Source organism: Anomaloglossus baeobatrachus, chromosome 2 (genome assembly GCF_048569485.1).
Source record: "Anomaloglossus baeobatrachus isolate aAnoBae1 chromosome 2, aAnoBae1.hap1, whole genome shotgun sequence".
Classification (NCBI taxonomy): Eukaryota; Metazoa; Chordata; class Amphibia; order Anura; family Aromobatidae; genus Anomaloglossus; species Anomaloglossus baeobatrachus.
Genome location: NC_134354.1, coordinates 343,784,727 through 343,809,643, shown reverse-complemented (window position 1 = coordinate 343,809,643; position 24,917 = coordinate 343,784,727). Strand labels below are relative to the sequence as shown.

Genomic DNA, 24,917 nt, shown 5'->3' with positions numbered 1-24,917 from the left:
ACACTGAGTGTTTGCTAGTAAAATTGCTTAGTTTAAAAAAGTTGTAGTGTGCAATGCAGGCAGACGTGCTCTGCAAATGTCTTTGCACTAGTGGGACTATAGCAAAGTCCAATAGCCACAGATAGGATGCCACTAGGTACACTGAGTGTTTGCTAGTATAATGGCTTAGTTATGAGTTGGAGTGTGCAGAGGACAAGAGGGTACAGTGGCAGGATTGTGGTGCTCTGGGTAGAGGAATGGAAGCCTGCCTTTCTATTCCCTCCTAATGGTGAAATGCAGGGAGGAAATCCCTGACCTGGGCTACACAGACGCTGTTGCTGTTTGCAGGACCTGTCACCTATGGCTCTCTGACCCTGCCGCTTTGAGCCCTTAAAAGGACTGCTAGAAAGTGCTCTCCCTAAGCTGTCTAACGCTGTGTATGCAGCGCATACAGCTGTATCGGCTATAGGACTCAGGAGGACGGAGCTGCGACACTGATGTCTGACACCAAAGACGCAGAAGGCAGATAATGGCGTTCGTGAAGAAAATGTCCGGTTTTATAATGCAGGGACATGTGACATGCAGATCCTATCACACATGCCGTTGCTTCTCTGGCTCAAAGTCCACTTAGCTGTGTGTGTGTCTGTGATTGGCTGACATGCTGGCCCGCCCCACAAGACGCGCGCGCTTAGGGAAGAAAGACAAGAAAAAAAAAAAAAAAAATGGCGATCGCCATTATAGAAACAGCAGTGATCTGAAGGCGCTGTTCACGCACACTATACACTGAAATGTGATAATAGTTTGATTCACAGAGTGACTTACACTATTACAGCAGAAACCAAGCTATGATTTAGCTGTTTTTTGGGTGCTAGAACCGTTCTCGAACGTTTCTAGAACTATCGAGCTTTTGCAAAAAGCTCGAGTTCTAGTTCGATCTAGAACATGCCCCAAAATCACTCGAGCCTAGAACTGGAGAACCACGAACCACGAACCGCGCTCAACTCTACTGACGGGGCCTTTTTATTGCTGAAGGAAAGTATTTTTGGTTAATGAAACATTTACAATTATTATTACATATTTTACCAGTTTTATTCCTACAAAGGGATTTTGCTTAAATTGAAGTTTATATTGAATGTGTTACTTTTTTCTCCATAGTTTGGTCTTTTGCTTTTGTATTTATGGGAACTATATATTTTGAAACAAATAGGATTTTTATAATATGGGATTATGTTTTCTGCTAAAACGGTCAATAAAAAAGAAACCCAAAATCGTAGTTCTCTTTGTGATGGAAGCCAAAATGTATTGTCATTTGGCAACGAAACCAAGAATTTCACATATTACAAGTCGATAGGAAATTACTTCAACACCAAAAACAGATTGGTTTCACTGGGGATTGAACCCAGGTCCTTCTGCGTGTGAAGCAGACGTGATGACCACTACACTATGAAACCTTTGAAATCCTGCAAAGTAATGGCAATTAGAGTCAAGTTTTGACCGCCAGGGGAAAAAAAACAAATTCGTAGCTCTGTTGGTGATGGAAGCTAAAACATCCCGTTATTCGGCAACAAAGCCAAGAACTTCATATATTGTAGTTTAATTGAGTATTATTTCAACACCAAGAACAGATTGGTTTTACTGGGGATTGAACGCAAGACTTTCTGCGTGTTAAGTAGACGTGATGACCACTACTCTATGAAACCTGATGGACAGTTACTGTGTATTGGCTAGCAGAGCAGAATTGTGACTGACGGGGCCTTGTTATTGCTGAAGGAAAGTATTTTTGGTTAATGAAACATTTACAATTTTTATTACATATTTTACCAGTTTCATTCCTACAAAGGGATTTTGCTTAAATGGAAGTTTACATTGAATGTGTTACTTTTTCTACATAGTTTAGTCGTTTGCTTTTGTATTTAAAGGAACTATATATTTTGAAACAAACAGGATTTTTATAATATGGGATTATGTTTTCTGCTAAAATGGTCAATAAAAAAGAAACCCAAAATCGTAGTTCTTTTGGTGATGGAAGCCAAAATATATTATCAGTTGGCAACAAAACCAAGAATTTCATATATTACAGGTGAATAGCATATTAATTCAACAGCGTAAACGGCTTGTTTTTACTGGGGATTGAACCCAGGACCTTCTGCGTGTGAAGCAGACGTGATGAAAACTACACTATGAAACCTTTGAAATCCTGCAAAGTAATGGCAATTAGAGACGAGTTTTGACCGCCAGGGAAAAAAAAAACAAATTCGTAGCTCTGTTGGTGATGGAAGCTAAAACATCCCGTTATTCGGCAACAAAGACAAGAACTTTATATATTGCAGGTTGATAGGGGATTATTTCAACACAAGAACAAAAGGGTTTCACTGGAGATTGAACCCAGGACCTTCTGCGTGTAAAGCAGATGTGATTTCCACTACACTATGAAACTGAAACCTTTGAAAGCCTGCGAAGTAATGGCAATTAGAGACGAGTTTTGACCGCCAGGGAAAAAAAAAACAAATTCGTAGCTCTGTTGGGGATGGAAGCCAAAACATTCCAAGAACTTCATATATTGTAGTTTAATTGAGTATTATTTCTACTCGAAGAACAGATTGGTTTTACTGGGGATTGAACGCAGGACCTTCTGAGTGTTAAGCAGACGTGATGACCACTTCTTTATGAAACCTGATGGAAAGTTACTGTGTATTGGCTAGCAGAGCAGAATTGTGACTGACGGGGCCTTTTTATTGCTGAAGGAAAGTATTTTTGGTTAATGAAACATTTACAATTTTTATTACATATTTTACCAGTTTTATTCCTACAAATGGATTTTGCTTAAAAGGAAGTTTACATTGAATGTGTTACTTTTTTCCACATAGTTTAGTTGTTTGCTTTTGTATTTAAAGGAACTATATATTTTGAAACAAACAGGATTTTTATAATATGGGATTATATTTTCTGCTAAAATGGTCAATAAAAAAGAAACCCAAAATCGTAGTTCTCTTGGTGATAAAAGCCAAAATATATTATCAGTTGGCAACAAAACAAAGAATTTCATATGTTACAGGTTGATAGCAAATTACTTCAACAGCGAAAACGGCTTGTTTTTACTGGGGATTGAACCCAGGAACTTCTGCGTGTGAAGTAGACGTGATGACGACTCCACTATGAAACCTGTGAAATGTAATGGCATTTAAAGACGAGTTTTGACCGCCAGGGGAAAAAAAATAATAATTTGTAGTTCTGTTTGTGATGGAAGCCAAAACATCCCATCATACGGCAACAAAGCCAAGAACTTCATATATTGTAGTTGGATAGCGTGTTATTTCAACACTAAGAACAGATTGGTTTCACTGGGGATTGAACCCAGGACCTTCTGCGTGTTAAGCAGACGTGATGACCACTACACTATGAAACCTGACGATAAGTTACTGTGTATTGGCTAGCAGAGCAGAATTGTGACTGACGGGGCCTTTTTATTGCTGAAGGAAAGTACTTTTGGTTAATGAAACATTTACAATTATTATTACATATTTTACCAGTTTTATTCCTACAAAGGGATTTTGCTTAAATTGAAGTTTATATTGAATGTGTTACTTTTTTCTCCATAGTTCGGTCTTTTGCTTTTGTATTTATGGGAACTATATATTTTGAAACAAATAGGATTTTTATAATATGGGATTATGTTTTCTGCTAAAATGGTCAATAAAAAAGAAACCCAAAATCGTAGTTCTCTTTGTGATGGAAGCCAAAATGTATTGTCAGTTGGCAACGAAACCAAGAATTTCACATATTACAAGTCGATAGGAAATTACTTCAACACCAAAAACAGATTGGTTTCACTGGGGATTGAACCCAGGAACATCTGCGTGTGAAGCAGACGTGATGACCACTACACTATGAAACCTTTGAAATTCTGCAAAGTAATGGCAATTAGAGACGAGTTTTGACCGCCAGGGAAAAAAATACAAATTCGTAGCTCTGTTGGTGATGGAAGCTAAAACATCCCGTTATTCGGCAACAAAGCCAAGAACTTTATATACTGCAGGTTAATAGGGGATTATTTCAACACCAAGAACACATGAGTTTCACTGGGGATTGAACCCAGGACCGTCTGCGTGTAAAGCAGACGTGATTTCCACTACACTATGAAACCTTTGAAAGCCTGCAAAGTAATGGCAATTAGAGACGAGTTTTGACCGCCAGGGAAAAAAAAAACAAATTCGTAGCTCTGTTGGGGATGGAAGCCAAAACATCCCATCATTCAGCAACAAAGCCAAGAACTTCATATATTGCAGTTTAATTGAGAATTATTTCAACACCAAGAACAGATTGGTTTAACTGGGGATTGAACGCAGGACCTTCTGCGTGTTAAGCAGACGTGATGACCACTACTCTATGAAACCTGATGGAAAGTTACTGTGTATTGGCTAGAAGAGCAGAATTGTGACTGACGGGGCCTTTTTATTGCTGAAGGAAAGTATTTTTGGTTAATGAAACATTTACAATTTTTATTACATATTTTACCAGTTTTATTCCTACAAAGGGATTTTGCTTAAAAGGAAGTTTACATTGAATGTGTTACTTTTTCTACATAGTTTAGTCGTTTGCTTTTGTATTTAAAGGAACTATATATTTTGAAACAAACAGGATTTTTATAATATGGGATTATGTTTTCTGCTAAAATGGTCAATAAAAAAGAAACCCAAAATCGTAGTTCTTTTGGTGATGGAAGCCAAAATATATTATCAGTTGGCAACAAAACCAAGAATTTCATATATTACAGGTGTATAGCATATTAATTCAACAGCGAAAACGGCTTGTTTTTACTGGGGATTGAACCCAGGACCTTCTGCGTGTGAAGCAGACGTGATGAAAACTACACTATGAAACCTTTGAAATCCTGCAAAGTAATGGCAATTAGAGACAAGTTTTGACCGCCATGGAAAAAAAAACAAATTCGTAGCTCTGTTGGTGATGGAAGCTAAAACATCCCGTTATTAGGCAACAAAGCCAAGAACTTTATATACTGCAGGTTGATAGGGGATTATTTCAACACAAGAACAAAATGGTTTCACTGGGGATTGAACCCAGGACCTTCTGCGTGTAAAGCAGATGTGATTTCCACTACACTATGAAACCATTGAAAGCCTGCGAAGTAATGGCAATTAGAGACGAGTTTTGACCGCCAGGGAAAAAAAAAACAAATTCGTAGCTCTGTTGGGGATGGAAGCCAAAACATTCCAAGAACTTCATATATTGTAGTTTAATTGAGTATTATTTCTACACCAAGAACAGATTGGTTTTACTGGGGATTGAACGCAGGACCTTCTGAGTGTTAAGCAGACGTGATGACCACTTCTCTATGAAACCTGATGGAAAGTTACTGTGTATTGGCTAGCAGAGCAGAATTGTGACTGACGGGGCCTTTTTATTGCTGAAGGAAAGTATTTTTGGTTAATGAAACATTTACAATTTTTATTACATATTTTACCAGTTTTATTCCTACAAAGGGATTTTGCTTAAAAGGAAGTTTACATTGAATGTGTTACTTTTTTCAACATAGTTTAGTTGTTTGCTTTTGTATTTAAAGGAACTATATATTTTGAAACAAACAGGATTTTTATAATATGGGATTATGTTTTCTGCTAAAATGGTCAATAAAAAAGAAACCCAAAATCGTAGTTCTCTTGGTGATAAAAGCCAAAATATATTATCAGTTGGCAACAAAACAAAGAATTTCATATGTTACAGGTTGATAGCAAATTACTTCAACAGCGAAAACGGCTTGTTTTTACTGGGGATTGAACCCAGGAACTTCTGCGTGTGAAGTAGACGTGATGACGACTCCACTGTGAAACCTGTGAAATGTAATGGCATTTAGAGACGAGTTTTGACCGCCAGGGGAAAAAAAAATAATAATTTGTAGTTCTGTTTGTGATGGAAGCCAAAACATCCCGTCATATGGCAACAAAGCCGAGAACTTCATATATTGTAGTTGGATAGCGTGTTATTTCAACACTAATAACAGATTGGTTTCACTGGGGATTGAACCCAGGACCTTCTGCATGTTAAGCAGACGTGATGACCACTACACTATGAAACCTGACGATAAGTTACTGTGTATTGGCTAGCAGAGCAGAATTGTGACTGACGGGGCCTTTTTATTGCTGAAGGAAAGTATTTTTGGTTAATGAAACATTTACAATTATTATTACATATTTTACCAGTTTTATTCCTACAAAGGGATTTTGCTTAAATTGAAGTTTATATTGAATGTGTTACTTTTTTCTCCATAGTTTGGTCTTTTGCTTTTGTATTTATGAGAACTATATATTTTGAAACAAATAGGATTTTTATAATATGGGATTATGTTTTCTGCTAAAATGGTCAATAAAAAAGAAACCCAAAATCGTAGTTCTCTTTGTGATGGAAGCCAAAATGTATTGTCATTTGGCAACGAAACCAAGAATTTCACATATTACAAGCCGATAGGAAATTACTTCAACACCAAAAACAGATTGGTTTCACTGGGGATTGAACCCAGGACCTTCTGCGTGTGAAGCAGACGTGATGACCACTACACTATGAAACCTTTGAAAATCTGCAAAGTAATGGCAATTAGAGACGAGTTTTGACCGCCAGGGGAAAAAAAACAAATTCGTAGCTCTGTTGGTTACGGAAGCTAAAACATCCCATTATTCGGCAACAAAGCCAAGAACTTTATATACTGCAGGTTGATAGTGGATTATTTCAACACCAAGAACACATGGGTTTCACTGGGGATTGAACCCAGGAACGTCTGCGTGTAAAGCAGACGTGATTTCCACTACACTATGAAAACTTTGAAAGCCTACAAAGTAATGGCAATTAGAGACGAGTTTTGACCGCCAGGGAAAAAAAAAACAAATTCGTAGCTCTGTTGGGGATGGAAGCCAAAACATCCCATCATTCGGCAACAAAGCCAAGAACTTCATATATTGTAGTTTAATTGAGTATTATTTCAACACCAAGAACAGATTGGTTTTACTGAGGATTGAACGCAGTACCTTCTGCGTGTTAAGCAGAACTTCATATATTGTAGTTGGATAGCGTATTATTTCAACACTAAGAACAGATTGGTTTCACTGGGGATTGAACCCAGGACCTTCTGCATGTTAAGAAGACGTGATGACCACTACACTATGAAACCTGACGATAAGTTACTGTGTATTGGCTAGCAGAGCAGAATTGTCACTGACGGGGCCTTTTTATTGCTGAAGGAAAGTATTTTTGGTAAATGAAACATTTACAATTATTATTACATATTTTACCAGTTTTATTCCTACAAAGGGATTTTGCTTAAATTGAAGTTTATATTGAATGTGTTACTTTTTTCTCCATAGTTTGGTCTTTTGCTTTTGTATTTATGGGAACTATATTTTTTGAAACAAATAGGATTTTTAGAATATGGGATTATGTTTTCTGCTAAAATGGTCAATAAAAAAGAAACCCAAAATCGTAGTTCTCTTTGTGATGGAAGCCAAAATGTATTGTCATTTGGCAACGAAACCAAGAATTTCACATATTACAAGTCGATAGGAAATTACTTCAACACCAAAAACAGATTGGTTTCACTGGGGATTGAACCCAGGACATTCTGCGTGTGAAGCAGATGTGATGACCACTACACTATGAAACCTTTGAAAGCCTGCAAAGTAATGGCAATTAGAGACGAGTTTTGACCGCCAGGGGAAAAAAACATATATATAACAGGTTGATAGCAAAATACTTCAACAGCAAAAACAGCTTGTTTTTACTGGGGATTGAACCCAGTACCTTCTGTGTGTGAAGTAGACGTGATGATCACTCCACTATGAAAGCTGTGAATTCCTGCAAAGTAATGGCATTTAGAGACGAGTTTTGACTGCCAGGGGAAAAAAATAAATAATTTGTAGTTATGTTTGTGATGGAAGCCAAAACATCCCATCATTCGGCAACAAAGCCGGAAACTTCATATATTGTAGTTGGATAGCGTATTATTTCAACACTAAGAACAGATTGGTTTCACTGGGGATTGAACCCAGGACCTTCTGCGTGTTAAGCAGGCGTGATGACCACTACACTGTGAAACCTGATGAAAAGTTACTGTGTATTGGCTAGCAGAGCAGAATTGTGACTGACGGGGCCTTTTTATTGCTGAAGGAAAGTATTTTTGGTTAATGAAACATTTACAATTTGTATTACATATTTTACCAGTTTTATTCCTACAAAGGGATTTTGCTTAAATTGAAGTTTATATTGAATGTGTTACTTTTTTCTCCATAGTTTGGTCTTTTGCTTTTGTATTTATGGGAACTATATATTTTGAAACAAACAGGATTTTTATAATGCACGAGAAAGAGGAGAGCAGATGTGGTTGAAATGCAAAAGAGAATGACAAATTTTATTACATCATAAAAAACAGTTTTTAGATGTAGCACAGAAAAATACATATAGGTGCAACAACAGAGGGCACCTTGGCACATAAAGAGTTAATCAGAATTAACAAGGCAAGTAGAATACATAAGACAACAAGTATACAGCACAGATGGCAAAAAATACAAAGTTACATGCCAGGTGATACCAGAGAACAATAGCTGATGTGCAAGATAAGATAAAGTTATACAGCACACTGGGTTTGTCAGTATATGCAAGCAATGATACATATCAGTAGCTAAATATATGCAACACTGCTCACCAGCATGCCAGGTGATACCAGAGAACAATAGCTGGTGTGCAAGATAAGATAAAGTTATACAGCACACTGGGTTTGTCAGTATATGCAAACAATGATATATACCAGTGGCTAAAAGAATGTAAACACCGCTCACCAGCAATGATATAAAGTGCCAGATTAAGTGCAGGAGCCAGAGACCAAAAGTTCCCCCTCAGAAGCAAGATAACGCGCGTTTCAGGTCTTGTTAGTATAACCCTTCATCAGACCAAGGAGGGGTGGTGACTCATCTGTTCCCAGAAGCTTTAATAGACCATATGGTTTATCACATGGATTGGACCGGCCAGTCAGTGCAGGTTTAAGCTGGCACATGCGCGGTCATTGCTAATCCCACTAGCAGATGCGAGTGACGTCAAGCCGAGGAGTGCAGGGGAGAGGGCGAAGGCAACGCCCCCCACGAGCAAAACTCCGCCCTTGAGACATTGCTAAGCATGCCAGGGAGAGAAGAAAGACCAGGCATGTGCACACCACACATACTGGAACATACAAAGATACAGATATACGGGCTCCCACACAAACAGCAGTATAGGAACGCCAAGGAAAGAGGGCAAAGAAATAATGAAATGGCAGGAATCACAAGAATAACAGTAGTTAGCCCTCGACCAAGCAGTATCTAATCCTGGCTGTCATGGGGGAAGCCACCTTGTAATCATAGTCCAGATGCACGATGTATTCAGGTAGTCATATTAACAGAGGCAGTGATCCATAGGGACCAGAAGATGGAAGCTGCAAAGAAAAGGGCACAAAATGGCATAAAACACTTGCAGCAATAAAATTAGAATATAAAAACAGAGGTAAAAAATTGCATAGGTGGTAAAAAACCATATCTAGCAAAAAAAGGGGGGGGAAGGAGGACAGGGGTCTAAAGGAAGGGGGAAAAGCTAAGGGACTCATTCAGACCAGACGGAGCCATAGTACCCAGTAGGGTGATCCATTTGGTTTCTTTTTGGGCGAGGATCTTTTTAAGGTTCCCGCCCCTATTGCCGCCATGTACGACATCTATCCCTATGACACGCAATGATCTCGCATTACATCCGTGATGGTTCAGAAAATGCCTAGGAAGGGTCTTAAGAGTAGAAATATCGGTCACCGTCTTGGCAGCACCAATGTCTCTCACATGTTCACGCACTCTCACCCGCAATTCCCTAGAAGTTAAACCTATGTATATCTTAGGGCAACTACATTTAGCATAATAGATAACATAGGAAGTTGCGCATGAGATGTAACACCTAATATCAAATGTCCGACTACCATCTGCGGTGGAAAAGGTCTTACTGCGAGAGACATTGGTGCACGCAAGACAGCGACCGCAGGGAAAACACCCGCGAATAGGATTAGTAGAACCAAAGGGATGGGAAATCACAGGAACGTAATGACTATGTATGAGAAAATGTCGTAGATTTTTGGAACGGCGTGCCGTCATTAGAGGATAATCAGAGACCAAATCCCTTAGGGTAGGATCAGATTTTAGTATCGGCCAGTGTTTGTTTAATATGGCACGCATGTTATGCCATTCATGGTTGCACGCAGATATGAATCGAGCCTCTCCTGCCCCCGTATTCGCCTGACTAGATGGCTGCAGAAGCTCCTGTCGATTGGTATTCTTTGCCCTATTGTACCCCTTCTTTATGACACGACGGCTATATCCCCTATTAACCAATCTCGATGTTAGATCATTGGCCTGGGACTGAAAATTATCAGATGTAGAGCATATCCGCCTCATTCTGAGAAATTGCCCAACCGGGATGGCTTGGATTGTACTAACAGGATGAGAAGATGAGGCATGGAAAAGGGAGTTGACCGAGGTAGGCTTCCTAAAGACATCCGTCTGTAGTTGCCGACCACGGTCAACTCCAATCATAATATCCAAAAAATCAATAGACTGTAAATCATATCTAAAAGTGAGCTTAAGGTTCAATGAATTATGGTTTAAAACACCCATAAAGTCCGAGAGCTGCTCCACGGTACCCTGCCACAAAACAAAAACATCATCAATATATCTTAACCAGCACTGCGCATGGGTAGCGGCCGGCACGCCCTCGTCGCCAAAAATGCCCCTCACCCAATGGCCGAGGAACATATGAGCGTACGAAGGCGCACAGGCCGCGCCCATCGCAGTGCCTCTGGTCAGTAAATTACAACCGGTCTTTGAAAATGAAGAAATTGTGTGTCAGGATAAAGTGGAGCAGCTCCAGGATCAGCTCACATAAATGGCCATCACGGTTGGTATTGCTCAGAAAGAAGCGGACTGCCTCCAGACCATCATGGTTAATATTGGTATAAAGTGACTCTATGTCCGACGTGACAAGAAGGGTATCAGAATCCACAAAAATCCCGTCGACCCTATTCAGGACGTCCGTCATATCCTTAACATAAGATGGCAATGTTTCCACAAGAGGTTTTAAATAATAGTCGATAAAGCGACAGACAGGGTCGCATAAGCCATCTATGCCGGATACGATAGGGCACCCCGGAGGGTGTTCGGGATTCTTGTGGATCTTGGGCAGGAGATAAAAGGTGGGGATTTTGGGAGATGCAATGAAGAGGCCATCAGAAACCTTCTTTGTTATAATTCCTTCATCCAAAGCCCCCTGCAAGATCCGGTATAGCAAATCTGAGAAGGGGAATGTATGTTTAATAGGATTTTTATAATATGGGATTATGTTTTCTGCTAAAATGGTCAATAAAAAAGAAACCCAAAATCGTAGTTCTTTTGGTGATGGAAGCCAAAATGTATTGTCATTTGGCAACGAAACCAAGAATTTCATATATTACAAGTCGATAGGAAAATACTTCAACACCAAAAATAGATTGGTTTCACTGGGGTTGAACCCAGGACCTTCTGCGTATGAAGCAGACGTGATGACCTCTACACTATGAAACCTTTGAAATCCTGAAAAGTAATGTCAATTAGAGAAGAACAAATTCGTAGCTCTGTTGGTGATGGAAGCCAAAACATCCCGTCATTCGGCAACAAAGCCAAGAACTTCATATATGGCAGGTTGATAGCACTACACTATGAAACCTGATGAAAAGTTACTGTGTATTGGCTAGCAGAGCAGAATTGTGACTGACGGGGCCTTTTTATTGCTGAAGGAAAGTATTCTTGGTTAATGAAACATTTATAATTTTTATTATATATTTTACCAGTTTTATTCCTACAAAGGGATTTTGCTTAAATTGAAGTTTACATTGAATGTGTTACTTTTTTCTACATAGTTTAGTCGTTTGCTTTTGTATTTATGGGAACTATATATTTTAAAACAAATAGGATTTTTATAATATGGGATTATGTTTTCTGCTAAAATGGTCAATAAAAAAGAAACCCAAAATCGTAGTTCTCTTTGTGATGGAAGCCAAAATGTATTGTCATTTGGCAGCGAAACCAAGAATTTCACATATTACAAGTCGATAGGAAATTACTTCAACACCAAAAGCAGATTGGTTTCACTGGGGATTGAAACCAGGACTTTCTGCGTGTGAAGCAGACGTGATGACCACTACACTATGAAACCTTTGAAATCCTACAAAGTAATGGCAATTAGAGACGAGTTTTGACCGCCAGGGGAAAAAAAGCAAATTCGTACCTCTGTTGGTGATGGAAGCTAAAACATCCCGTTATTCGGCAACAAAGCCAAGAACTTTATATATTGTAGTTTAATTTGGTATTATTTCAACACCAAGAACAGATTGGTTTTACTGGGGATTGAACGCAGGACCTTCTGCGTGTTAAGCAGACGTGATGACCACTACTCTATGAAACCTGACGGAAAGTTACTGTGTATTGGCTAGCAGAGCAGAATTGTGACTGACGGGGCCTTTTTATTGCTGAAGGAAAGTATTTTTGGTTTATGAAATATTTACAATTTTTATTACATATTTTACCAGTTTTATTCCTACAAAGGGATTTTGCTTAAATGGAAGTTTACATTGAATGTGTTACTTTTTTTTACATAGTTTAGTCGTTTGCTTTTGTATTTAAAGGAACTATATATTTTGAAACAAACAGGATTTTTATAATATGGGATTATGTTTTCTGCTAAAATGGTCAATAAAAAAGAAACCCAAAATCGTAGTTCTTTTGGTGATGGAAGCCAAAATATATTATCAGTGGCAACAAAACCAAGAATTTCATATATTACAGGTGTATAGCATATTAATTCAACAGCGAAAACGGCTTGTTTTTACTGGGGATTGAACCCAGGACCTTCTGCGTGTGAAGCAGACGTGATGAAAACTACACTATGAAACCTTTGAAATCCTACAAAGTAATGGCAATTAGAGACGTGTTTTGACCGCCAGGGGAAAAAAAGCAAATTCGTACCTCTGTTGGTGATGGAAGCTAAAACATCCCGTTATTCGGCAACAAAGCCAAGAACTTTATATATTGTAGTTTAATTTGGTATTATTTCAACACCAAGAACAGATTGGTTTTACTGGGGATTGAACGCAGGACCTTCTGCGTGTTAAACAGACGTGATGACCACTACTCTATGAAACCTGATGGAAAGTTACTGTGTATTGGCTAGCAGAGCAGAATTGTAACTGACGGGGCCTTTTTATTGCTGAAGGAAAGTATTTTTGGTTAATGAAACATTTACATTTGTTATTACTAGAGTTGAGCGCGGTTCGTGGTTCGAGGTTCTCCAGTTCGGGGCTCGAGTGATTTTTGGGGGTGTTCTAGATCGAACTAGAACTCGAGCTTTTTTGCAAAAGCTCGGTAGTTCTAGAAACGTTCGAGAACGGTTCTAGCAGCAAAAAGCAGGGCTTTTTACAGCTACAGTGTGCAGGAGCCATCGCTGGCAGCCTGCCAGAAGCTGGTAACCAAGATAAACATTGGGTATCCAAGCAAAGCGCTTTGGTTAGTAACCCGATATTTATCCTAGTTACGTGCAGGAAGCCCACACTTCCCCGCTCAGCTCGCTCCGCCCCCTCCTGCCCGCGGCATGTACACACTCACATACACACACACACACACACACTCACATACACACGTACACATACACATACACATACACACACACACACGGTCCCGCTCGGCTTACCTGCGGTGATGAAGTCCCGCCATCCTGACCTCAGCGCTGTCACTGTCCTCCATGGCCGCCGCTTGTCACATCACCTCTCGCTTCCGACCCGAGACTGACCAGCGGTGACGTCACGGACCTCTCGCGAGACTTGCTGTGAAGGCGCCGGTCATTGAACTCAGTGACAGGGGCTGTCAGTGTGCTGGAGATCAGTGCAGGTAATGTACCTCGCTGACAGCAGCAGTTGTCATCCCCTGCAGTGACCTGGGCTGACCCATTGATGTTAGCTCAGGTCACTGCATTGCTCTCCCAGCCAATGGGGAACATCCTGCTCTTCATTGACTGGGACAGTGTGGATCGTCATGGCAACCCCTTGGATTACAGCAGACCTGGATTTGTTTTTCATTCTAATAAATTGGTTAAAGAGGGAATGTTTTGGGGAGTGTTTTTTCAAATAAAAATGTGTTTGTCGTCTATTTTTTTTTATTACTGACTGGGTTGGTGATGTCGGGTATCTGATAGACGCCTGACCTCACCAACCCCAGGGCTTGATGCCAGGTGACTTACACATCTGGTATTAACCCCATATATTACCCCGTTTGCCACCGCACCAGGGCGCGGGATGAGCTGGGGCGAAGCACCAGGATTGGCGCATCTAATGGATGCGCCACTTCTGGGGCGGCTGCGGCCTGCTATTTTTAGGCTGGGGAGAGTCCAATAACCATGGACCTCCCTAGTCTGAGAATATCAGGCCCCAGCTGTCTGCTTTACCTTGGCTGGTGATCCAATTTTGGGGGGACCCCTACGTGTTTTTTTTTTTAAATTATTTATTTAATTTAAAATAACAGCGTGGGGTGCCCTCAGTTTTGGATTACCAGCCAAGGTGAGGTTGCCAGCTGTGGTCTGCAGCCGTCTGCTTTACCCTAGCTGGCTACAAAACTAGGGGGAATCCTACGTCATTTTTGTTTTAATTTTTTTGGCTAAATACAAAGCTAAGCACCCCTTAGTGCCACATGAAAGGCACCAAAGGGTGCTCCATTTTTTTCTCCACTTTTTTCTCCACTTTTTTCTCCACTTTTTTCTCCACTTTTTTCTCCACTTTTTTCTCCACTTTTTTCTCCACTTTTTTCTCCACTTTTCACTATTTTTTTTCTCCATTTTTTCTCCACTTTTTCTCCACTTTTTATCCACTTTTAAATCCACTTTTTCTCCACTTGTTCTCCACTTTTTCTACATTTTTTCTCCACTTTTTCTCTACTTTTTCTATGGTCGGTCTACCCATTAGCTCTGCCATGCATACTGTAGCTCTACACCTACTGCACATGTTACTTTATGATTGACATCTCTTTCGTACCAGAGCTGTCTAAGCCTACTCTGACCCCATATTTGTCATTACTATATTGTCCTTGTACTGTATTATGACATTTGTATCATGTGTTTCATTTCTTGCTGTGTTGCAATTTTTTTGCTGCATCCCAATTGTACCTCTACATTGTTCGAGTTTATGTTATTGTTCTCTCACTCTTATGTGATACTGAATATTGTCATTTTTCATGATTACATGCAGATAAGTCCAATCTGACGAAGGCTCAGGCCGAAACTTCATTTGTAACTTGTTTTGGACAAAAACATATATGCTTATGAAAAAAAATGTTTTTCTTAATACGGACCAATAAAGAGTGATTTTGCATTACTATCCGTTGTGACTTACTGACTTAGTCTGGGAGATTTAGAGTGCCGAGGTTACGCACTAATTTTATCTATTATTACCTCTGAGCACCTATATACCAGTGAGCAGAGCTTCCTCTACAGTAGTTCTCCTGATTAGGCATGCCCTTACCTCATGAGCAGGGCATTGCAGCTTTGGTAGCAACCATTACGACATGGACTCTGCTGCTGTGGACCCGAGAAGAGTGAGTGCAGATTCATTGCACCCACACTCCTCACATGAAGGGTCCGCACTCCTAGAAAATGGGGGATACATTCCCTGAGTGTCTCCCCCCCCATATTCTAGACGGTCCAGAGTCGTCGTGGGACCCCTTTATTTTTTTTCTTACAATAAATTGGTGAAAGAGGAAATGTTTTGGGGACTGTTTTTTCAAATAAATTTCTTTTGTCGATTTTTTTTTTTTTGTTAGTACTGACAGTTTATGATGTTGGGTATCTAATAGACGCCATGACATCACAAACTGCTGGGCTTGATCTCAGGTGACTTTACAGCTAGTATCAACCCGATTTATTACCCCGTTTGCCACTGCACCAGGGCACGGGATGAGCTGGGGTGAAGCGCCAGGATTGGCGCATCTAGTGGATGCGCCACGTCTGGGGTGCCTGCGGCCTGCTATTTTTAGGCTGTGAAGGCCCAATAACTATGGACCTTCCCACCCTGAGAATACCAGACCACAGCTGTCCGCTTTACCTTGGCTGGTGATCCAATTTGGGGGGGACCCTACTTTTATTGTGTAATTATTAATATTTATAAAATAATTATAAAAAAGAGCCTGAGGGGACCTCCACATTGGATCCCCAACCATGGTAAAGCTGCCAGCTGTGGTTTTCAGGCTACAGCCGTCTGCTTTACCCTAGCTGGCTATCAAAAATGGGGGGACCCAACGTCATTTTTTTTTTTAACTATTTTTTAAATAGAAAAAATTAATGGGCTTCCCTGTATTTTGATTGCCAAACAAGGTAACGGCAGGCAGATGGGGGTGGCAACCCATAGCTGTCTGCTTTATCTGCGCTGAGAATCAAAAATACCGCGGAGCGCTACGTCATTTTTTTAAAGATTTATTTTTACAGCACTGTGATGTCCAGCAATCAAAATACAGGGAAGCCCATTTTGTTTTTAGTTATTTAAATAAATAATTAAAAAAAATATATATGGGCTCCTGCTGCATTTTTTGTATTGCTAGCTAAGGGTAATCCAAGCAGCTACTGGCTGCTAACCCCCACTGCTTGATGTTACCTTCAATGGCAATTGAAAATCCAGGGAAGCATTTTTTATTTTTTTTGCCAAAAAACTACAAAAAAAGGACGTGAGCTTCGCCATATTTTTGTATGCTAGCCAGGTATAGCAGGCAGGTGCTGGAAGAGTTGGATACAGCGCCAGAAGATGGCGCTTCTATGAAAATGCCATTTTCTGAGGCGGCTGCAGACTGCAATTCGCAGCAGTGGGGCCCAGAAAGCTCAGGCCAACCTGTGCTGCGGATTCCAATCCCCAGCTGCCTAGTTGTGAAATTCATGAAATAATAAAAAAAGGGCTTCCCTTTATTTTTGGTTCCCAGCCGGGTACAAATAGGCAACTGGGGGTTGGGGGCAGCCGTACCTGCCTGCTGTACCTGGCTAGCATACAAAAATATGGCGAAGCCCACATAATTTTTTCAGGGGGCAAAAAACTTCTGCATACTCCATCCAGGACTGTATGCAGAATTTTTTTGCCCACCAAAAAAATGACGTGGGCTTCGCCATATTTTTGTATGCTTGCCAGGTACAGCAGGCAGCCACGGGCTGCCTCCAACCCCCAGTTGCCTATTTGTACCCGGCTGGGAACCAAAAATATAGGGAAACACGTTTTTTTTTAATTATTTCACTTATTTCATGAAATAATTAAAAAACAAAATGACGTGGGCTTCGCCCCATTTTTGTGTCCAGCCGGGTACAACTAGGCAGCTGGGGATTGGAATCCGCAGCACAGGCTAACCCGAGGTTTCTGGGCGCCTCTGCTGCGGATTTCAGTCCGCAGCCGTCCCAGAAAATGGCGCTCTCATAGAAGCGCCATCATCTGGCGCTGTATCCAACTCTTCCAACAGCCCTGGAGCCGGGTGGCTTGTTGGGTAATCATGAGTTAATACTGGCTTTGTTTTACTAGCCAGTATTAAGCCAGAGATTCTTAATGTCAGGCACGTTTGACCCGGCCATTAAGAATCTCCAATAAAGGGTTAAAAAAAAACACCACACAGAGAAAAAATACTTTAATAGAAATAAATACACAGACACATTAGAGACTCTATCTTTATTACCCCCTGTCAGCCCTCCACAATCCTGCTCTTCTGTCTTCTTTCTAGTGTAGTAGTAGTGACGATTGTAGTGAGGAAGGATGATGTGCACCAGCTCATCACTTGGGGCTGGGGAACCTCATCCTCACTACAATGCTCACTACAATCGTGCAGCCTTCACTCCGTGAGTGATCAGTGCTGGCTGTCAGCGGTAACAGCGGTACCGCTGACAGACGCGTTACCATAGCAATGGTGCTCTCGGAGCCGCGGTTAGCGGTGACGTCACCGCTAACTGCGTTGCTATGGCAACGGTGATCTCCGTTAATGACCGGCTGTGTCAGCCGGTCCCTAACGGAACGGGGAGTCGACCGTGTGGTAGAGCATGTCGCCGGTACACGGCGATACACATATGTGCACCGTGTACCGGAGAGATGCACTCGCAGGTCCTACATGACGTGTCATAGTCATGTGACCAGTCTGTAGCCAATGAGATAATAGCCACGTGACTGGTCACATGGCTATTTTGACGTCACGATAGGTCCTGCATCTCTGCTGGCAGTGCCGGTCGCCGGGAGGATTCAGCGATCATCGGATGGAATAGCGGCAGGAGACAGAGTGCAGAAGGGATCGCGGGGACCGGTAAGTGTTATGGCAATGTTTATTAACTGTTTGTGTACATTTATCATGCATTTTTATATGTTTGTGATTGCCTCCCATTATAGCCTATACGTTCGAGTTCGGTTCGTCGAACGTTCGACGAACTGAACTCGAACGGGACCTCCGTTCGGCGAACCGCCTCGAGCCGAACCGGGACCAGTTCGCTCATCTCTAGTTATTACATATTTTACCAGTTTTATTCCTACTAAGGGATTTTGCTTAAATGGAAGTTTACTAGTGATGAGTAGAGATGAGCGAACCGGTCCCGGTTCGGCTCGAGGTCGGTTCGCCGAACGGAGGTCCCGTTCGAGGTCGGTTCGTCGAACGTTCGACGAACCGAACTCGAACTGCATAGGAAACAATGGCAGGCAATCACAAACAGAAAAACACCTAGAAAACACCCTCAAAGGTGTCCAAAAGGTGACAAACAACTCACAACACATGGGAAAGTGACAAGGACATATACTCATGTGAAAACAAAAGAGCAGGACAAGGAAAAAGAGGAGGACACACAGATATATGAGTATATGCAAGGAAACATCGATTCCATTATTGTGCAACTTGAGCCCTGCTCATTTTAGGCTTCCAATCTTGATAAATTGCCTGAGCTCGCCACGTACGCCTTGGGGATCTTGTCGTGTCCTGCAGCCAGCGTTCTCTCGGAACCTGTCTTCAGTGCTGCTGGGGGTCTGCTGGCAGATAAGCACACATGTCTGTCCACTGACAATGTGGACATGGCTCTCAGAGGACTTTTCTTCCCCTGGGTCAGCCAGGGGACGGGAAAGGCACGCGTATTTTTGAGAGTGCTTCATGCAAAGCATCTTTTTCATTTTGAAAAGGGGGATTATTATTATTATTTATTTATAGAGCACCATTAATTCCATGGTGCTGTACATGAGAAGGGGGTTACATACAAAATACATATACAAGTTACAGTAGACAGACTAGTACAGAGGGAAGAGGGCCCTACCCTTGCGGGCTTACATTCTATAGGGGATCAACTGATGCCAGTCAAGTGGGGTGTGTGTGGCCCAATTAGTGGAAACGAGGGAGACTGTGGTTGGAGTCCCATCGCTGTGTCTCTAAAAGAACCAAGATGAACAAGTCATGGCTCTCAGAGGACTTTTCTTCCCCTGGGTCAGCCAGGGGACGGGAAAGGCACGCGTATTTTTGAGAGTGCTTCATGCAAAGCATCTTTTTCTTTTTCAAAAGGGGGCTCAACCGATGCCAGTCAAGTGGGGTGTGTGTGGCCCAGTTAGTGGAAACGAGGGAGACTGTGGTTGGAGTCCCCTCGCTGTGTCTCTAAAAGAACCAAGATGAACAAGTCATGGCTCTCAGAGGACTTTTCTTCCCCTGGGTCAGCCAGGGGACGGGAAAGGCACGCGTATTTTTGAGAGTGCTTCATGCAAAGCATCTTTTTCTTTTTCAAAAGGGGGGGTCAACCGATGCCAGTCAAGTGGGGTGTGTGTGGCCCAGTTAGTGGAAACGAGGGAGACTGTGGTTAGAGTCCCCTTGCTGTGTCTCTAAAAGAACCAAGATGAAAAAGTCATGGCTCTCAGAGGACTTTTCTTCCCCTGGGTCAGCCAGGGGACAGGAAAGGCATGCGTATTTTTGAGAGTGCTTCATGCAAAGCATCTTTTTCTTTTTCAAAAGGGGGGGGTCAACCGATGCCAGTCAAGTGGGGTGTGTGTGGCCCAGTTAGTGGAAACGAGGGAGACTGTGGTTGGAGTCCCCTCGCTGTGTCTCTAAAAGAACCAAGATGAACAAGTCATGGCTCTCAGAGGACTTTTCTTCCCCTGGGTCAGCCAGGGGACGGGAAAGGCACGCGTATTTTTGAGAGTGCTTCATGCAAAGCATCTTTTTCTTTTTCAAAAGGGGGAGTCAACCGATGCCAGTCAAGTGGGGTGTGTGTGGCCCAGTTAGTGGAAACGAGGGAGACTGTGGTTGGAGTCCCCTCGCTGTGTCTCTAAAAGAACCAAGATGAACAAGTCATGGCTCTAAGAGGACTTTTCTTCCCCTGGGTCAGCCAGGGGACGGGAAAGGCACGCGTATTTTTGAGAGTGCTTCATGCAAAGCATCTTTTTCTTTTTCAAAAGGGGGCTCAACCGATGCCAGTCAAGTGGGGTGTGTGTGGCCCAGTTAGTGGAAACGAGGGAGACTGTGGTTGGAGTCCCCTCGCTGTGTCTCTAAAAGAACCAAGATGAACAAGTCATGTCTCTCAGAGGACTTTTCTTCCCCTGGGTCAGCCAGGGGACGGGAAAGGCACGCGTATTTTTGAGAGTGCTTCATGCAAAGCATCTTTTTCTTTTTCAAAAGGGGGGGTCAACCGATGCCAGTCAAGTGGGGTGTGTGTGGCCCAGTTAGTGGAAACGAGGGAGACTGTGGTTGGAGTCCCCTTGCTGTGTCTCTAAAAGAACCAAGATGAACAAGTCATGGCTCTCAGAGGACTTTTCTTCCCCTGGGTCAGCCAGGGGACGGGAAAGGCATGCGTATTTTTGAGAGTGCTTCATGCAAAGCATCTTTTTCTTTTTCAAAAGGGGGGGTCAACCGATGCCAGTCAAGTGGGGTGTGTGTGGCCCAGTTAGTGGAAACGAGGGAGACTGTGGTTGGAGTCCCCTCGCTGTGTTTTACATGCTTTTAGAAGGTCATGACATGGCTTGGAGGTTGACTTTCATCATCTGCAAACTGTTGGCTACCAAAATGCTGCCTTCCCAACAACTGTGGTTATAGACAATGAGGAACATACTGATGAAGATGAGACGCAGATACCCGATTGGGATGACAACTTAAATATTCGGTCAGGGCAAGAAGATGCTCGGTCTGAGGGGGAGGGGAGTGCAAACACAACAATTGATGATGAAGTTCTAGATCCCACCTACTGTCAACCCACAGTCAGACACTCGAGGAGGCCAACAGAGGCGGTGGAGGAGGATGCAACCGACGTCGAAGTAACCTTGCGCCTTCCTGGACACAGTCGGAGCACTGGTAGCACGTTTACAACTGCATCCTCAGCCACCACTCTGCCTCTGAGCATTATTCGGGGTGGATCAACAGGTCGCATGGCCTCTAAGCCTTGCCTAGCCTGGTCCTTTTTTGACATAAAAAAAGATCGCCCAAATTATGTGATCTGTAACATTTGGCATGGTTATCTTACTAGAGGTCAAAACCTCAGCAGTTTGACAACTTCTTCCATGAATCGTCACATGAATAAATATCATATAGCCTGGTGGGAAGCTCACCGTGCTGCAATGCGGCCTAGCGGAGCCAACCATCCACCGCCTGCCCCTTCCAGTGCATCCGCGCGCTCGTCATCTTCTAGGACTGTGGGGACAGCTGTCACACCTGTTTTTCCACCCACAACTTCCACCACTGTAACCGCAACAGGCAGTTTGCTTGGTAGATCGTCAGTTGGTTTGGAAGGGGAAACAAGTGATTGTGTACAGCTCTCTCAAACATCGATAGCACCAACATTGGATGAAGGCAACATCATGTCTCCGCCTGCATTTTCCTCACAAACCTGCATTTTTCCAGGGACACCCTACTCAACACCGTCTACAGACAGCAGCCAGATCTCTGTCCCTCAGATGTGGTCAAATAAAAGGCCACTTCCTGCGACCCATGACAAAGCTAAGAGGTTGACTCTATCCCTCTGTAAGCTGTTGGCTACCGAAATGCTGCCTTTCCGCCTAGTGGACACACAGGATTTTAGAGACCTTATGTCTGTCGCTGTGCCCCAGTACCAGATGCCTAGTCGCCACTACTTCTCTAAGAAAGGTGTGCCCGCGCTACACCAGCATGTCGCACACAACATCACCGCATCCTTGAGAAACTCTGTGTGTGAACGGGTGCATTTCACCACCGATACCCAGTGCCCAGTCAGCGACATGTAACGTCCCTGTCCATGCTTACTGGTCCAAGTAACTATGGTGATAGATGGTGAAGGGTCTGCTGCACAAGTCTTGCCGTCCCCACGACTTGTGTGTCAATCCTCTGTCTGTCCAAGTTCCGCCACTGCTTCTGCATCCTCCACCTCATCTGGGTCCTCCACCTCCGCCCCAAGCCTGCCTGGTCAGGCCACCAGCGTTCTCACTGCGCAGAAGGAATCACGCACCACTCATTACTATGCTGGCAGCAGAGCGCAACGGCATCAGGCGGTCTTTAGCTTGACATGTCTTGGGAATAAGAGTCACACAGCTGAGGAGTTGTGGTCAGCTCTGCGGTCCGAGTTTAATAAATGGTTGTCTCCACTCAACCTGCAGCCTGGTAAGGCCGTGTGCGACAATGCTGCAAACCTGGGTGCGGCCCTTCGCCTGGGCAAGGTGACACACGTACCTTGTATGGCTCACGTGTTGAACCTTGTCGTCCAGCAATTTTTAACACACTATCCCGGCCTAGATGGCCTTCTGAACAGGACACGAAAACTGTCTGCTCACTTCCGCCGTTCATGCGCCGCAGCTGAGCGACTTGCATCGCTCCAGAAGTCTTTCGGCCTGCCGGTTCATCGCCTGAAATGCGATGTGGCGACACGCTGGAATTCAACTCTCCACATGTTACAGCGACTGTGGCAGCACCGCAGAGCCCTGGTGCAATACGTCATGACGTATAGCCTGGGCCAACGAGATGCAGAGGTGGGGCAGATCACCCTGATGGAGTGGTCTCAGATCAAGGACCTATGCACCCTTCTGCACAGTTTCGACATGGCGACGAATATGTTTAGCGCTGACAATGCCATTATCAGCATGACGATTCCAGTCATTTACATGCTGGAGCACACGCTAAACACTATTCGGAGTCAGGGGGTGGGACAACAGGAAGGGGAGGAACTACAGGAGGATTCATATGCGCAAGATACAACAACATCACCAAGGTCCAGACGTTCATCATCACCAACGCGGCAGGCATGGGACCATGGGGGACAGGGATCAACAAGGGCGCATGGTAGCAGGCGAGATGTTGAGGAAGGTGCAGGAGGACATGAAGATATGGAGGACGAACTGTCCATGGACATGGAAGACTCAGCAGATGAGGGAGACCTTGGTCAAATTTCAGTTGAAAGAGGTTGGGGGGAGATGTCAGAGGAAGAAAGAACGGGTAGCACCTCTATGCCACAAACACAGCGTGGACTTGGTCCGCATGGCTGCGCAAGACACATGAGTGCCTTCTTGTTGCACTACCTCCAACATGACCCTCGTATTGTCAAAATTAGAAGTGATGATGACTACTGGCTTGCCACACTATTAGATCCCCGGTACAAGTCCAAATTTTGTGACATAATTCCAGCCATAGAAAAGTACGCACTTATGCAGGAGTATCAGCAGAAGCTGTTACTCGATCTTAGATCGGCTTTTCCACCAAACAACCGTGCAGGTGCAGGGAGGGAATCTCCCAGTTGTAACTTGACAAACATGGGACGGTCTCGTCAGCTTCAACAGTCTACACGTACCAGTAGAACCGTATCTGGTGCTGGTAACAGCAATTTAATGGAATCTTTTCATAATTTTTTTAGACCCTCCTTTGCAAGGCCACCAGAGACAACAAGTCTGACACATAGTCAACGGCTGGAGAGGATGATACAGGAGTATCTACAAATGAACATCGATGCCATGACTTTGCAAATAGAGCCTTGCTCATTTTGGGCTTCAAATCTAGAAAAATGGCCAGAGCTATCCAGTTACGCCTTGGAGATTTTGTCGTGTCCAGCTGCCAGCGTTGTCTCTGAACGTGTCTTCAGTGCTGCTGGGTGTGTGCTGACAGATAAGCGCACGCGTCTGTCCAGTGACAATGTGGACAGACTGACGTTCATCCAAATTAACAAGTCATGGATCCAGAAGGAATTTACTACCCCTGAGTCATCCTGGGGAGAGTAAATGCTTGTGGATTTGGAATGTGCTTGATGCAAATCTAGCTGTGAAGTGTACAACTATGGCACAACTGCTGCCACTGAATGGGTGGGTGTGTGTGGGGCACAATTTTTGGAAAAAAGGGAGGCTCCGCTTTGAGTAACCCTTGCTTACATTGTTTTTAAAAGGAGCCAAGATGACCAAGTCATGGTTCAGCAAAGACTTTATCTACCTACCCCGGTGTCATGCTGGGGATGGTTAATTATGGCGTATTTTTGAATGTGCTTGATGCAAATCAAAACATCCTGTTTGCAACTAGGGCACAAGTGCTGCCACTGATGGGGTGTCTGTGTGCCCAATTTTTGGAAAAAAGGTAGACTCCGCTTGGAGTAACCCTTGCTTGCTGTGTTTTTTAAAAATGATACAAGATTAACAGATCTGAAGGCAAGATGAAGGCAACATCATGTCTCCGCCTGCACTTTCCTCACAAACCTGCATTTTTCCAGGGACACCCTACTCAACACCGTCTACAGACAGCAGCCAGATCTCTGTCCCTCAGATGTGGTCAAATAAAAGGCCACTTACTGCGACCCATGACAAAGCTAAGTGGTTGACTCTATCCCTCTGTAAGCTGTTGGCTACCGAAATGCTGCCTTTACTCCTAGTGGACACACAGGAT

The 24,917-nt window shown here is 43.1% G+C and overlaps 5 non-coding genes across 5 annotated transcripts; all 5 read right to left on the bottom strand.

The window, feature by feature from the left end:
* Positions 1-1,357: 1,357 nt before the first annotated feature.
* TRNAV-CAC (transfer RNA valine (anticodon CAC)) lies at positions 1,358-1,430 on the bottom strand. Its single transcript has one exon. It is a non-coding gene; the product is annotated as a tRNA-Val (tRNA).
* Positions 1,431-3,312: 1,882 nt separating this feature from the next.
* Positions 3,313-3,385, bottom strand: TRNAV-AAC (transfer RNA valine (anticodon AAC)). The gene has a single exon. It is a non-coding gene; the product is annotated as a tRNA-Val (tRNA).
* A 1,651-nt stretch (positions 3,386-5,036) lies between these two features.
* TRNAV-UAC (transfer RNA valine (anticodon UAC)) lies at positions 5,037-5,109 on the bottom strand. Its single transcript has one exon. It is a non-coding gene; the product is annotated as a tRNA-Val (tRNA).
* Positions 5,110-6,000: 891 nt separating this feature from the next.
* Positions 6,001-6,073, bottom strand: TRNAV-AAC (transfer RNA valine (anticodon AAC)). Its single transcript has one exon. It is a non-coding gene; the product is annotated as a tRNA-Val (tRNA).
* A 416-nt stretch (positions 6,074-6,489) lies between these two features.
* TRNAV-CAC (transfer RNA valine (anticodon CAC)) lies at positions 6,490-6,562 on the bottom strand. Its single transcript has one exon. It is a non-coding gene; the product is annotated as a tRNA-Val (tRNA).
* Positions 6,563-24,917: the final 18,355 nt, after the last annotated feature.